Genomic DNA, 16,272 nt, shown 5'->3' with positions numbered 1-16,272 from the left:
TATTTGAGCATAAGCTTTCGTGAGCTACTCTCACTTCATCGGATGCATTCAGTGGACTGAATGCATCCGATGAAGTGAGTGTAGCTCACGAAAGCTTATGCTCAAATAAATTTGTGCATCCGATGAAGTGAGCTGTAGCTCACGAAAGCTTATGCTCAAATAAATTTGTTAGTCTCTAAGGTGCCACAAGTACTCCTTTTCAAAAGTTTATGTTCTTGGTATTTGATAATAAATTAACTTGGAAAAGTCACACAGATAATATCCTACAAAAGTGTAAAAGTAGAATGAACTTTCGTAAAAGTGTAGCTGGAAACAAACTGGGGTGCAGATAAGAAGGTATTAATGACAATGTATAGAGCATTGATAAGACCAGTTTTAGACTATAGATTCAAAGCTTTTGGTTCAGCCTCAAAAACACCTCTTAGAAACTTTGAACTGCTTCAAGCCCAAGCTCTGTGATTGGCATATGGTACAATGATAACAACACCAGTGTGTCTTGCAAATAGCCACAGGAGAAGCACCTATAAATATAAGGATGAAGCTATCAGATCTAACCTTTTAGGCAAAGGTAGGAGGGAAACATGAATACAGAAGTGCGCAAAAGATTTATGAGGCTTGCTGGGACCGTACTAGACAAAATGATATGGCTTGCCACGGACGTCCTCATACCATCAGGTTCAAAAAATGGGCAAAGGTGATATATTAAAAAGAAAACTTGAGAGAACTAAAATTTTTTAGTTTTGGAAATCACATAATGGCTGGACATTTATTTCCCCTTTGTGGCTTTGGCACTGCATGAAAAAAAAAGAGGGAAAGAAAAAATCCACACATTATGATCACTGAAATTTCTGAATTTATTTATGAAAAAATGTGGCCGGATTTGCCAAGTTTATACAGATGGATCAAAAGATAACAGCACGGTTAGTGCAGGAACTGCCTTCTGTTCTCCTAGTCTTGGAATCCAGCAATATAAAAGGCTATTAAATGATGTGACCAGTCTGGAGGCTGACCTAATGGGGATAATGTTGGCCCTAACCTGGATAAGAGATGTGTGACCAGCTGCCACTGTAATTTTATCTGATTCCTTGTCAGGCGTAATAACAATCAGAACAGGGACTTTGGAAAGCAGAAATGACATCATAAAGTAAAATGATGCTCCTAACGATCGAAATAATGCAAGCAGGTACCTGTGTAACAATAGCTCAGATTCCAGCACAGATCAGAATACCTGGAAATGAGAAGAATGACAAAGCAGCAAAACGTGCTCTAAAAAAATGAGAAGGTAGATATTAAGACACCCTTAAGTAGATAAGAATTTAAAAGTGTGGTCATGAAGGAACTTGTGAAAGAATGGCAAAAACTATGTACTCAGGAAACAACAGGACACAGATTTTATGAGGTATGCTCAAAAATCAAAGCTAATACTATAGTCCACAGTCATGATAGTAAAAAGGAAAGTCATTTTTCGAGTGCTAATGGTCATTTTGCCTTAAATGATAAGTAAAACTTATTAAAAAGACATAAAGACTGGCTGCGTAATGTGCAAAACCAAAGAAGCTGTTGATCATGTTCTATGGCATTGTGGGTAATATTCTGTGGAAAGAAAGTTGAAAAATGGAGTTGGCTTGAAATCAAATATTTTTCCCTAAAGGGACTTGTGACATTGCATTCCATATTCCTTAAGAAAATATGTTTATGATATGAATATGACATAACTGAGATGTATTGTATGTCAGATGGCTCATGTGAGATATCAATAGAAAGGTTATTATTTACTGAATGTGATTATCCAATTTGTATGCCTGTATCATTTCTGTATCTGAAGTTAGGAATATTGACTATGTACCTATTTCAACTTTGGGTGACACCCACTGCTAACACTTCAGGTACAACAATGGAAAAGCAGACAGGGCGGATGGCCCATCTGCGAGGACAATAGACTGTGAAAAGCTTGGCCTTCCTGTGGCCACTCCATACTGCCACTCATGGACTTTGGACTCCTGGACTCTGTGTTCCTACAGACTCAGGTAGTCTTGTCACCTGATACTAAAACATTATCTGGGACTTCTTGTAACTTTCCACTGCAAAGGAAATGGGAAGGGTCAAGTTTGGGAAACAAAGGATTCCCGCCTTATGTAAATCCTATTTAAGGGTGGGTAGGAAGGCAAACAAGACTCCTCCTCTCCCTGGCCTGTCTGCCCAAGAAGAAAGACTACAAAAGGGAAGACAAGGGGGGAGTCCAGACTGAGACAGGGGTCCAGTCTGAAAAGGAATATAACTGGAACTCTGAAGCTCAGAAACTTTGCAAACTGCCTGCAACAATATCTAGGGTGAGAAATACTATTTGTAACCAATTTCTTTAGTGAAACTAGCTTAGTTTGCATGTTTGGTTTCATTTGCTTAGTAATTTGCTTTGTTCTGTTTGTTACCCCTTTTACAACTTAAAATCTGCCTTTTGTAGTTACTAAAATTAGTTTTGTTTATTATTAAACCCAGTTTCTGTAATTTCTAATTGCAGGGGGAGAGAGGGAAGAAGTGTGCACACCTTTCTCCACATTGAGGGAGGGGGCGAATTTCATAATATATCTTTGGGTCTGTACTCCAAAGGAAGTGGACATCTGAGTGCTGGAGCAAGTCCCTTAAGCTGAGTCTTCCCAGAGCTGATCTGCAGCTGGGTGTTGCCCTGCCTGTGTGTGTGTTAGAGGAGCTTTTAAGAGCCTGGCTCAAAAAGACAGGTTAAAGGGGGCCCATGCTGGCAGAACAGGAAGACTCAGTGGTATCTCAGCACAGCAGGCGGCTTCCCAAGGGGTCCAACCCGTCACAGGACAATTGAGAATTTCAGGGAAGTGGAATAGTGGGGTACTAGACTGAGTAAAAAGATATAAAACAAAAACCTTGGCTAAAAATGAATGCAGAACATGGCAGTCTCAGTGCCCAAAATCAAAGACAAAGCTCAGGTTCACGGCTGACTCCTCACAACACAGGAGCACCACTATCTTTACCTCTTTCATGAACTGCAGGTCTTAAACATATTCTCCCAGGTCTAACTAACATGAAACTCTGGCCTGCTTCCTTGGCTTTGTGACTTAGCAGAGCCAAACATCTGTCTATCCAGATGCCTCGTATCTTCTAACTCATCAGTTTCTTCATCTATGGGATGGAACCATCAACAGGGCTTTCATTTCAACAAACCTGAGGGTGATAGCATCCATGTTGGTGGAGCAATGGGCTAAAAGCTTCTCTTTGGAGTCAGACTTCACTCCCTGGGATGAATGGGGACAACTCAAGTGCAAAGGCTGGCCTTTATTGGGAGCATGAAAGTCCTTACTGAAGCTACATTTCCATCCTGCAAGCCAGGTTAATCATCAGGATTACTAAGAGTAAATGTGGCCAATCAGCCAAAAGTGTGAGGCCTCATAATCACCAGATAGAGGGATGAAAGTCACCAGAAGTGGGATACAATCACAGCGGAGAGGAGAGTGGTGGTGAAATTGCAAAAACATGAAGGCCCAAGTTTGAATGGTAGCTTTTAGAATGCAGGGTTTGGAAGGAGCAATCAGTTTGATCCTACTTTAAGCACACAGCCACTAGTAATGTCTGCTGTTTTTCTCAATTCTACCTGAGATGATTTCGCCGTTAGTAATTATTACTGGATTGTTTGTGAAAGTCTCCTTGATAGTTACCTAAATTGCTCTGACTATTGTGACTTTCAGGTTTGCCACTAGAGGGCACCAGATTATTGCAGCATCATTATTTCATCCAGAACATCTAGTATAATTGGACAGCAGTTCTGCTGGAAAGGGGGGAAACTTTCATAACAAGAGGACTGCAACCAAAACCACCCTTAGGATGTGAAAACAAGACTAGGTATACACTAGAAAGTTTTGCTGGTGTAATAATGTTGGTTAGGGTTGTGATTCTTCACGGCATTTGTATGCTGACAAAAAGCCCTAGTGTAGACACAGTTGTACCAGCAAAAAAAGTTGTTTTGCTGGTATAGTTTATTTTGTTCAGGGTATATGTTGACCCGGCAAAAGAACGCCTTTTTCAGATAGAACCTACATCTCTACTAGGACTTTTGCCTGTACTGCTATACCAGTATAATTATACTGGCAAACCCCTTCTAGTCTAGATAAAGTCTCAGGCTATGTCTACACTACAGCTGGGAATGGTGCTCAGAGATCGATCCACCGGTGGTCGATTTAGCAGGTCTAGTGAAGACCCACCAAATCGACAGCAGAACACTCTCTAATTGGCCCTTGTACTCTACCCCCGATGAGAAGAGTAAGGTAAGTCGATGGGGGAGTTTCTCCCGTCGACCCCCCACGGTGTAGACCCCGCAGTAACTTGACCTAAGGTACGTCGACTCCAGCTATGTTATTCGCGTAGCTGAAGTAGCGTAGCTTAGGTTGACTCATTGCAGTAGTGTAGACATAGCCTAAGACTTCAGCTCAGAGAGTGAGAGCTTGGTGAATCTAATCGACTGGTTTGTGTTTTCAAAATCCATGAGAACCCACACTGGGTTTATCTAGAGATCCTAATCCAGTATTCCCCTTCACAATCTGAAGCCTATTTAAAGTCTCCAGATCTGTGAATACAGAGGCTAGTAGTGAAATACACAGCATGCCACCAGTTCAGCTCCATCTTGGGTTAGCAGAGACTGAAAGCTAACTTTTAGTGTGGCTAACTGGCACCAGTTCAGTGGCCGATTAAATGAACTCGTGGAAAGATGTCTTTGTTACACAAGAAGAATCAAAGATGGTACTGTGCCACTCCTTTGTTTTGTTGGCAGCCTTAGCAGATACACCTAGGACTAAATGAGCCATGGAGACTGATGACCTCTCTCACCATACAGATGGTGTGCTAGGCACGTTCCAAACATAGAAGAAAGAGACAGTACTATCCAAAGAGCTCACAGTCAAAGAACCTGAGGGCTTCAGTCTCGGGTTGCCAAGCAAGCTCCTTTCACTAGCATGAAATTTACTTAAAAATAAAAATAGCTGCCAGGCTTTATTTTAAATAAAGCAAAGTGGGGGAGGTCCATGAGTGATCAGCTCATGATGTCTGGCACACAGCAATTACCAGGCCACAGTGGTAAAGATATTGTAACAGAATGAAAGCTAAGCAGCTCCATTGGAAGGTCACATGCATTGGCAACGGTCAAGTAAGTTGTCAAGCAGAGTCCTCAGTAGTAAAACAGCAGAGTATGGATAGGCCAAAGCCAAGAATGGAAAACACCAATGAGAAACATCAATACAAGTTATCTGTCTACTGGAGCCCATTTCAAGACATGCAGTGCCACTCAAAAGGGAAGCTGGGCCTGCAAACAGAAAATACAAGCTTTTAGAAAAATCTCATACAAAGCTCCAACTGGCTAGGAATGTACTGGCTCTGGGTGACTGTGTGACATTGAACTCTAGTGTCTGGCTCAGCAGGAGGATAAGGGACCTATGCCCTCTACCTGAGTAAGTCCTCTTTTAGATCAAGTTGTTTTTGGGTTGGAAGAACCACGGACCTAGTCCCAACTCTCTGTGCATTTATGTGCCTGTGCATGTGATTTTTGTAGCAATTTCCTTGTATGTTATGGATTTATTACCCAAGGAAGTTTACATTTTCCAGAATTTCCTCATTCTGCACTCCACACCTCTCTATGCCTCCAGCAATAGAGTGAGATAACCATTCATGGTGACCTGTTTCCAAGGACAGTGCATGAGACTGTGTGTGTGAGACTGTCTCATCATGGAGCAGGTCCTCAAGGAAACCATTTTGAAGCACTTAGAGGAGAGTAAGGTGATCAGGAACAGTCAACATCGATTCACCAAGGGCAAGTCATGCCTAACCAACTTGATTGCCTTCTCTGATGAAATAACTGGCTCTATGGATATGGGGAAAGCAATGGACGTGATATATCTTGACTTTAGCAAAGCTTTCGATATGGTCTCCCACAGTATTCTTGCCAGCAAGTTAAAAAAGTATGGATTGGCTGAATGGACTATAAAGTGGCTAGAAAGCTGGCTAGATTGTCGGGCTCAATAGGTAGTGATCAATGGCTTGATGCCGCATTGGGAGCTGGTATCAAGCAGAGTACCCCAGGGGTCAAGCCTGGGGCTAGTTTTGTTCAACATCTTTATTAATGATCTGGATGATGGGATGGATTGCACCCTCAGCAAGTTCGCAGAGGACACGAAGCTGTGGGGGAGAGGTAGATATGCTGGAGGGTAGGGATAGAGTCCAGAGTGACCTAGACAAATTAGAGGATTGGGCCAAAAGAAATCTGATGAGGTTCAACAAGGATAAGTGCAGAGTCCTGCACTTAGGAAGGAAGAATCTCATGCACCACTATAGGCTGGGGACCACCTGGCTAAGCAGCAGATCTGCAGAAAAGGACCTGGGGATTACATTGGATGAGAAGCTAGATGTGAGTCAGCAGCGTGTCCTTGTTGCCAAGAAGGCTAATGGCATATTGGGCTGCATTAGTAGGAACATTGCCAGCAGATCGAGGGAAGTGATTATTCCCCTCTCTTCGGCACTGGTGAGGCCACATCTGGAGTATTGTGTCCAGTTTTGGGCCCCCCACTACAGAAAGGATGTAGACAAATTGAAGAGAGTCCAGCGGAGGTCAACGAAAATGATCAAGGGTGTCTGGGGCACATGACTTACAAGGAGAGGCTGAGGGAACTGGACTTGTTTAGTCTGCAGAAGAGAAGAGTGAGGGGGGATTTGATAGCAAGCCTTCAACTACCTGAAGGGGGGTTCCAAAGAGGATGGAGCTTGGCTGTTCTTAGTGGTGGCAGATGATAGAACAAGGAGCAATGGTCTCAAGTTGCAGTGGGGGAGGTCTAGGTTGGATATCTGAAAAACACTATTTCACGAGGAGGGTTGTAAAGCACTGGAATGGGTTACCTAGGGAGGTGATGAAATCTCCATCCTTAGAGGTTTATAAGGCCCAGCTTGTCAAAGCCCTGGCTGGGATGATTTAGTTGGTGCTGGTCCTGCTTTCAGCAGGGGTTGGACTAGATGACCTCCTGAGGTCTCTTCCAACTCTCATCTTCTATGATTCTATTATTCTATTACAACTGGATTGGGGCGCCAAAACCAGCGTTGATTTGGATTTGGGTTCCATCTGAGTGGATCCTCCATGTTTCTTTTAATGGGAGAGAAAGCATGACTGGCTAAGTGGTATGGGCTCTCTGATAGTTTTGGTGTGACTCACAATGACAGCTTGACACTGTGATTTCAGATCATGAACGGTCATCCAGATGCAACAACATGGTACACCCACGCATTCACCCACAACCCACATACGTGAGCTAGATTCAAAAGAGTTTCCCATTGCATGAACTAAAAACTGAGTAAATCATGGGCACTGAACTTCCTTTTAACCCAAAAATCAATCCCACCCTGTCAGCATTGAGACATGTTGCTGCTGTTCATGTGGGTTTTTTTCCAGCATACTCAAGGGTCTTCAGTCCTGTCAATTTTGTAACTTCCTCTAGCACTAAATTCACTTAGGCCCTAATTCATCAAAGCATTTCAATGTGTGTTTAGGCACATGCTTATTCAGCAAAGCACTTAAGCACATGCTTAACTTTCAGCATAGGCTTATATACTTAAGTGCTTTGCTGCACAGGGCCCTGATGTTTTTTAAAAACAAAAAACTGTCTTCCCCTCCCCCAGCCCAAGTCAAACACTTCTCCCTGATTCCATTAGCTGAAACCTACAAGTGCTTACACTGAAACTCCTTACATCAGAAAACCCTCCCGCTTCCTGTCCTACAGTAACTCAGCAGCTCTTCCCTGCCCTAGGGCACGTATCTCTAGGGTCAGATTTGATATGTTCCTGTTAGTTAGGCAGAACTGAAGTTCAGAAGCAGTGATAAAGGCCTGCACATCCCAGCTTGCTGACACTTCTCCTTTCTGTGGAATTTTTTACCCCCTTATTGCTCATACTTCTGGAAAGATGACGGGTGGACCTGGCCAACTAATGAGTAAGCTGCGTGTCATAGCCAGTCTGCTACAAGAAGGGGTGAATGAGTTTGCTTGTCTACAGATAACATCAGGTTTGCCATCAAAATGAGGGGCATGCATATGTGAGACCAAGCAGTGGGAAATGTAACCTCTCCTCTGACTTTCTCTTTGCCCCAGAGTTTTTACAATTCTTTTGTCATTTTAATAATTACTACCTGGTGCATTTGGAGCATCTTTTAGGCAAGGATCTCAAAGCATTTGACAGACAGTAATTAAACCTCATAACTCCCCAATTTATAGATGGAGAAACTGAGTCACAGAAAGTTAAGTGACTTGTCCGTGGTAGCACAGTGAGTCAATAGCAGAGTTTAGGGTTAGAACCCTAGAACAGGTGTTCCAGGTTCCTATCCAGCATACAGACCTCTTCAACTTGACTTACATTTTCAAAGACACACTAACTTGCTTTTAGGAAGAAATATAAGAGAAACCCCTGTAGATCATCAGCAGTTTTATCCAGCTGCCAAGGTCTGTTAGGAGTCCTACACGAACTGAAATGGTGATAAGCTTTTTATAGTAGGTTACATTGCATGCTCAGCATATCATACATCAACTTCTCTCAACTCCCTGTACCCCATCCTATCCCTAATTAGTGTGTTCTGGATTGTCACAGAAGTTTTGCCTGGGACAGTGGTTGGTGTTCTTAGGGGGAGGTGTTCCTTCCTAACAGGCACTCTTCTTGCCAGCACATGGGCTTTTAGATGTACCACACCCACACACTTTGCCTCACTCCAGCATGCAAGCAAAGGAGCATGTGGCCTAGAAAAACAGACATCCACCTCTCTCTTTACCCTTAGGCTGAGGGGCAGCTTAGTCTCTTTGAGGGCCCTCTCAGAAGAGCTCCTCCTAGCTACCACCACCTAGCATGAGAGCTGCCATTATATAACCCAAATGGGCCAGTCTTGTTGCTGAGCCACTTAATGGACTCCACTGCCTTCCCTCACCTCCAATATAATCATGAGAGGGTAGATTCCAGCCTGGCCAGGAGTCCCACAGGCCCGTCTAGGATCTAGAGCAGGATAACTGGAAGTCTCTAAAGTCATGTAGGTCAGTTTCCTGCATATATACCAAAACCTTCAGTTTGGCTTGTGGGGACTAGCCTTCCTGTAGAAAGTGGGGTGAGGTGCTTCTGGCCAGAAAGCCGGGATTCATCTGGCAGGCCATGAAGGGTTCGCATGCCCCAATAAACATTTTTAGGAATTACACAGTAGTTGTTAATTATGAACCAGATCAGCAGCTCAAATTTGGCCCCAGATTTAGATATTGGCAGAGGCACCCTGTATGCCAGTGAGCTGTGGGTCTCGGGGACTGGGAATAGGGGCAAACCCAGAGAATCCATCACAATATTGGGTCTCTGGTCCTTCTTCATTGTACGTAGGGAAGGCAGTTCAGTTACTCACGGAAACTACTGAGTGGGGTCTAGTGGGTGGGGACCTAGGGTGGGACTAAGGAGATTTGAGTTCTGTTCCTGTCTGCTGTGTGACCTTGGGCAAATCCCTTCCTCTTGACTTTCCCTTCACACGGTTCATCTGTCTTGTGTATTTAAATTGTAAGCCCTTTAGGGCAGGGGCTGGCTCTCACTACGTAGCTGTACAGTGCCTAGCACAGTGAGGTCCTGAGCTTAGCTGGGGCATCTAGGAGCAATTATAATGCAACTAATAAGTAAATAATGAAGGGTTTACAGCAAAAGGCACTGCAGTGGCAAATGACCTAAAGCAGGTAGAATACATACAGCCATTTGAAATTCTAAACCCATTTTTTTCCCCTCAGTGACTTTTCAAGACACAAACAAACAAATGAAAATAACCAGTAAACGAGTAAGACTTTTAAATTAACACAGCGGTCATTTTTTATCAACGTCAGGACAAAGGAAAAAGCCATGGGCCAGCTCCATAGCTAGTGTAAATAGGCCTAGCTCTGTTGACTTCAATGGCACTACACTGGTTAACTCCAGCTAAGGCTCTGTTTCTATATATTTAATGTCTTCCCCCTTTTACTAATGGCTTTCAGCCTTATGTCATGAGCTCGCTTGGCAGGGGAACAAGCAGCCCTTTACTTGAATGCATATATTTAAAAGGATTCTGTATTTAATCTTTCAAAACATAAAGCAAATGTACAATTGCAACAAGGCATTCTGAGACATGGGTTATTGTGCAACCCCGGGACACTTAGATGGTTAATAATTATACTCAACCTTCGGTCTAGTTCCTAACAACACCCCAGGCGTGTCGCTCTTACAGAATGAGGGCACACGCCCTGCCGTCTCTCATTGCTTAACAGGAACACAAAGTACAGGAGTAGGAGGTGTTTCCTTGAACTCTGAACAATTGGACATTTAGGGATTAATTACTGTTGAGGAGCTTTGGACTGGCAAACACACTCAGGTCTGTCGCTGCGTCTCTCAGCCAAGTTCTCCCAGTCAGCCTAATTAGGCATTATGAGCCAGTCTTTAATTACATGAGCACAGACTATTTTTTGCACAGGACCCCTGCCTCATTCACGCACCATGCTCTATGCATGACTCAGGGCTATGTAATGAAGGAGGATGTAGTTTGTAGGACCCTGCCTCATACGCTGTGGAAGATCTGTGAGGAGAAAGGATTTAGAATTTAGACTGCAGTGTCATTTGCAGCGTTTCAATCCTTTCAGAGCACAGAGGAATACATAGTCCCTGCCTGGATTCTCCCAGGGGGGCAAAACATGACAGCAAAATCTTTTTAAAGTGAGGGGCATAACACTCTATTTGCCAGTATTGACTGATGCCTGGCAGGAAAATTATTTGCCTGAACGGTATCCTGATTGAACCATCCATAGTGTATGTGTATATACACACACAGACGCACACCCCCCACCCCCGATGAGCTGACTGATACACCAACAGGAGCACTGCAGATGTTATTAATTGTTTACCTTCATAAACACTGGACAGCTCAGCCAATACATCTAAGTCCTGACTTGCAACACCCAATGTGAAGCCTCCTTCCACCTCTTGCCATAGGCTGTTGAAATAACAATATATTTAAGCCGGCCCTGTTGGTTTGTAATGCCCCTACTGGAGAGGGACCCGTCTATACGCAAGAGCTGTTCCTTCTGCAGTCTGTTGGATATCTGCACCCCAGCATCATCTGTCCTTTAGGAGCTTCCCTCTCATGATCAGATGAAAACAGGAGGCTTGGGGGTGGGGGTGGTTTGAAGTGAACCAGTCCCCTGTACAGTTGGAAATTCAATGGCTTTGGGCCAGTCAACTTTCACAAAATCCAAGACTACCTTAAACAAGTGCCATTAAATATTCAGTAGTAGAGGTGAGAAAACACGTGATTATTAGAGAAGTTTTACATTGACAGTGCCCCTTTAAATGCTGAGGCCCCTTGTGAACATGCTGTGGTTGGGGGCCGGGAGCACCAAGGAGCCTTTTCCCCCTTTCAGACCCACACACAGTGGCCACCCGCAGTTGCAGCCCTTGTATTTTCCCGATCACAGGGAACTCTCCCCTGCTGTGAGCCAGCACAAAAGGGGTGAGGAGGAAGGGGGCGCAAAGGCACCACCCCTGCCTGCAACTGCCAGCAGAAATGGTTGGCCACAAAGGGGAGCATATGCTGCACTAAGAGGCATTGCAAAGGACGTGCTTTCCTCCATGCACCAGGGAACTCTGGGAGACATTGCGTGTGGCTGGTCCTCTCACCGGGTCTGGCCAATACCATGTACAAATCACTTCCTATGCTGGCCCATGTCTAATAAGCATCAGCCAGTCCTCGGGGAGCAATGCTGTATTCTGCCTTCAGAGCAGCAACCAGCCCTTTTCACTCACCACGTCCAAAAGGCACCCCCTCAGGATGGAAGAAGCAATACAATAGGCTTCAAAATATGTTAAGGACTGTTATAAAGAGGACAGTGACCAATTGTTCTCCATGTCCACTGAAGGTAACACAGGAAGTAATGAGCTTAATCTGCAGCAAGAGAGATTCAGATTAGATATTAGGAAAGCCTTTCAAACTATAAGGGGCAGCTGACATCTTCCACACAATCACTGCCCCGTGAATGCAGGGGCCGGAGCCAGGCAATAGTGGATTTTAGTCTTTCCCATCTTCGTCTATGTAACCCTTTGTCAGATAGCCTGGGATGAGGACGTAAGAGAGCTGGCTTCTCTTATTCCCAGGGTGGATATTGCTAATTGCTGGTGCTCATGCAGAAGCTAGCACCTGTTCTTCCCAGCACACTGCTGCTTAGGCCGCATGAAAACAAAGGTAGGCAGTTTTCAAATTTGCTCGAATGTATCAAGGCTTAATGTAAGTGGGGGAATAGTCCCGCTCTTGTGGGGAACTTTCCTGGCTCCTGCACTACCCCCGTGAAGTGGGCTAGCGAAAGGATCTGAGTCCTCGCTCCCACTTCCTTTACCCAGAGGCCTCCCTGCCCTTGAGGACTCCCCTTCCACTCTCCTGTCTGGCAGAGTCCTCGTAACCCCAACAAGGCTGGGCCCAGGATTCCTGGGGGGCTCGACCCCCCACTCCGCTGTGGTCACCTAGGACAGGGGCTAGGGTGTCCCCACTCCGGGGTACTCTCTCTGCACTGGGCACTTCTCTGACCCACTGACCATTACATACAAGTTAAAGCAAATGCAAGTTATTTAATCAACAATTAATTTTAAAAAGAAAAAGGAAAAATGGGAACAAAGGAAACACATCAACCCGCTCTGTGGCAGGGAACATCACAAACAGTGTCTCTGGCATGTCCGGGCAGTTCACAGTCTGATCCTTGTAAGTCCCAGGCCTCCTGCTCAGGCCCTGGCTGTGCTGCAGGGGTGCTGTGGGTTGGACACTTGCTCTGGTGGTGGCCACATGCTCTCAGGCTCTAAGTGGTAGGACCCTTCTTCCCAGTGTCACCCCGCGCTGTCGGGGTTATGATCCAAGCCTGGCCTGCACAGCCCCTTGGCTGAGACGTCTCCCTGTGCTGGGCCTGCTGCCCAGCGTCCCCCTCGGTCTCCCCAGCTGCTCACCACACCCAGCTCCAGACTGCTCCTGCCCCAGCTGCACCACGCTGTCTCAGCACTGCTGTTGCTCTGCCTCCAGCTCCCTGGGCTGCTTCTTTGGCCCCTCTGCCTCTGGTTGCTACAGCTCTGCTCCCAGGACAGGCCTGCTCTCTCTGGGCTGTGCCTCTAGCTTTGAGGCTGCAGCTCTGCTCCCAGGACAGGGTCTGCTCTCTCTGGGCTGCTTTTCTGATCCCTCGGGATCTGGCACAGCTCTGCTTCCCAGCTCAGCTTGGGCCCCTGCTTTCTCCTTAGCTCGGCCCCACTCTGTCTGAGCCAGGCAAATCCAGTTCACATTGGAGGACAGGACCTCCCTGGCCTCCTGACTCCCTGATTAGCCTGCTTGCCCTGTCATTCAGGCTGACCTGAAGCATTGGCCTCTCCCCATTGTTCCTGGGGGCTGTCAGTCTCAGGTCCTGATTCCCCATCAATCCTTCCCCCTTTTTAATACTGGGATCTAGCCAACCAAAACACCCCCACTGAATGTTAGTAAGGGGGCAACAGTCCCCTTACATTAAGCTTCCTAAATGTGAATTAGGTGAAAGCACTTCCCTGGCCCTGCAAAAGTGTCCACGCTACACCCCAGGCATGAGGGTTGGGTGTCGCAAAAGACAAGAACTGATCCAGACCTTCGTTTACCCAAAATTCAAACAAAATCTCTTGCTGTGGAAGCTCTCTCATTTTTTTAAGCACCAGCACAAGTGTCATTAATGGGAATTAATAATGAATGTACCTGAATGTGGAAGCCAGGGGGCAGCAGTTTTGTGTTATATACGGAGGTGAGAGTAGAGAGGTGGAGTGTCCTTTGGTGGATTCTGCCTGTAATCCTTCAGAGACACATATTGAAGGACCATGACCAGAGTACCACTGGCTGGAGCTCCTTATCTTCCTCTCCACAGGAACTGAAGGACAAGCTCTGACTACAGAATAAGGAGAGTAGAAAGAAGAACATAAAGGAGTCTACTCTGAATAGAAGACAGAGGCAGTCTATAATTGGAACTGGTTACCAACACCACAGAAGTGCTCAGCCACACAAGCCCTGTCTCCCTACACAATGCTCACCTTTGGAATGGAACACGTCCAATGAAAGACCAACTTCAGGCTCAACCTCCCACATGCTGAACAGTTTATTTCCTTGTCTACCATTATGTCCTCCTGCCGACTTAGTCCTTGCCTCCTTGGCCTCAGTTAGTCAGCCCCAGAAGAACTAATATTTCAGCCTACAGACCAAGGAGACTCCTACCATTCAAATGTGCTAACGCTTGAGGGTGGAAAGAAGTGTGTGCACATTGTACTGGAAGGTGGAACGAATCCACTTCTATGCTGCTTGGATAGTTTCAAAAGGATTTCAAGGCCCTGTCCTGCCTTCATCAAGGAAAGTCTTTCCCGACAGGCTTTGGGGCTCACTGCACTGCGCATTCCCCTGGATATCTTACTCCTAAAGCTCAGCCCTAGAAGAGGGACCCAGGAATATCCATTCAGAGCAACAATCCAGCTAGCCTGCTCCCTAATACTGAAGGAGGCCAAAGTATGTTGCTGAATGAGGCCAACAATTGAGTCACCGTACATAGAGACGTGGGGACTTGGTAATCAATTTGACTGTCACAATTAAAGTCAAAGGGCTTGCTACTGCTGACATGAAAACTAATTGGAATTGGGCCATTGAGTTCAATAGGAGCAGGACCAGAAGATGTTAACGTCAAAAATGCGTCAGTTGTTCCATTTCAGTGTATTTGATGCAACACTCATGTCACATGTCACATCCTTCGCATGTGGCAGTGGAAACATCACTGCAAAACAGCATGCTGGATGACATCCTCCCCCAACTCTACGTGCCACTTAGCATTCTCAAAGTATAGCATGGAGCTCGTACTTTCCAATGATTGCAATGTATTTGCCTCCCCATCTGCTCCTAGAGCGATAAAATCAAAGAGCTGCTGCTGTCAAAGCTGCCATCTCCAGTGTAGTATAGCCACATTGTCCCTTTAGGCTACAGCCTCGTTCCAAGCACCAAAGCATTGCTCAAGGTAAAGTCCCATGGGTGTCAAACCTCAGCCGACAGTGCAAGATAACTGTGCCTTAGAGTTAAGAAAAGGGACCTCTGGGTTCCTAAGAACTGGCTACACTATTGTATACTGGCTGTTGGGAAAGGAGGTGCTTTCTTGCATGCTAGCAATGACTGTGATATGGCCCTAGTTCAAAGAGGCGAACCTGCTCTCTCTTATGATAGGAGACCAGACAAAATGAAAGTGGTGGCTTCCCCTAATTGTTGCGCCCAGTGGGGAGGCCAGTAAGTCAAAGTGATCCTACTAGACAAGAGTTAATAGGTCAGAACTTTCTGTTAGTCTGTCCCTGTAAAATGACCAAGGCAACAGCTGCTTCTGGCATTCCTGACTTCCAGGATAACATGTGCTTTGTGGTAACACAAAGTCCCGTGGTTCCATAGTAAGCTCCATGAACCTATATAACAGAGGAAAAATCTTCTCCCACATGAAGTGAAGGGTTTAAAAAAAGAACTACAGAAACCAAGATTCCTATGTAAATGTGGTTGGACTTAGCCTACCACAGAAAGGAAGGTTACTGGAAGACTTTGCTCTGCTGTGTAATTTCATCCTTTAGAACCAAATTATAGTAACTGCGGACATTCCACTAGCTGTGGGCTAATGATGGGAAAAGGCCACTCTAGCCAGTGCATGCTGGGAGAAAGTAGAGTGAGAGGCATAGGTTTGTAACCAGCTTTTACAGAACAGCAAGCCTAACTCTTCTGGTATAGCACCGTGTTACCAAACAGGGGCTCACGGTGTGCTCTGTTTCTAAGGAGAATGGGAATAATATGGCCTTCTGATGGCTGATTTTTTTGTTTTGTTTGGTAAGGTGAATTTAATGCTGGTGAAAAGTACCAGTCTGATGCTTTGGAGACCTCTGTGCACCTTGAGAACAGAGACGGAGCAGCTGAAGCAAGGCAATCGCATGTACGTGCTCAGAGTCCTTCACCAATCACACTATCCCTGCCCAACAGGGGCAAACACTAAGATAGTTCAGTCTCCATGGCCTGTTTGCTCCTCAACTTCTGTGTTTGCTTCGTGTCAGTTGTAATTGTGATGTAGATCACTGGCCATTGAGTTCACTCATACAGGCATATTCTCAGGGCCTGGTGGCTCACGGTTACACAAAGTGCCCTGAGCATTCCCCTAAACTTCAGAAGGCTTGTCATACCATGTTATT

The sequence above is a fragment of the Lepidochelys olivacea genome, assembly GCF_965140295.1.
Source record: "Lepidochelys olivacea isolate rLepOli2 genome assembly, chromosome: 3".
NCBI lineage: Eukaryota > Metazoa > Chordata > Testudines > Cheloniidae > Lepidochelys > Lepidochelys olivacea.
The sequence above is the reverse complement of the archived record's forward strand: the minus strand, read 5'-3'. Positions refer to the sequence as shown.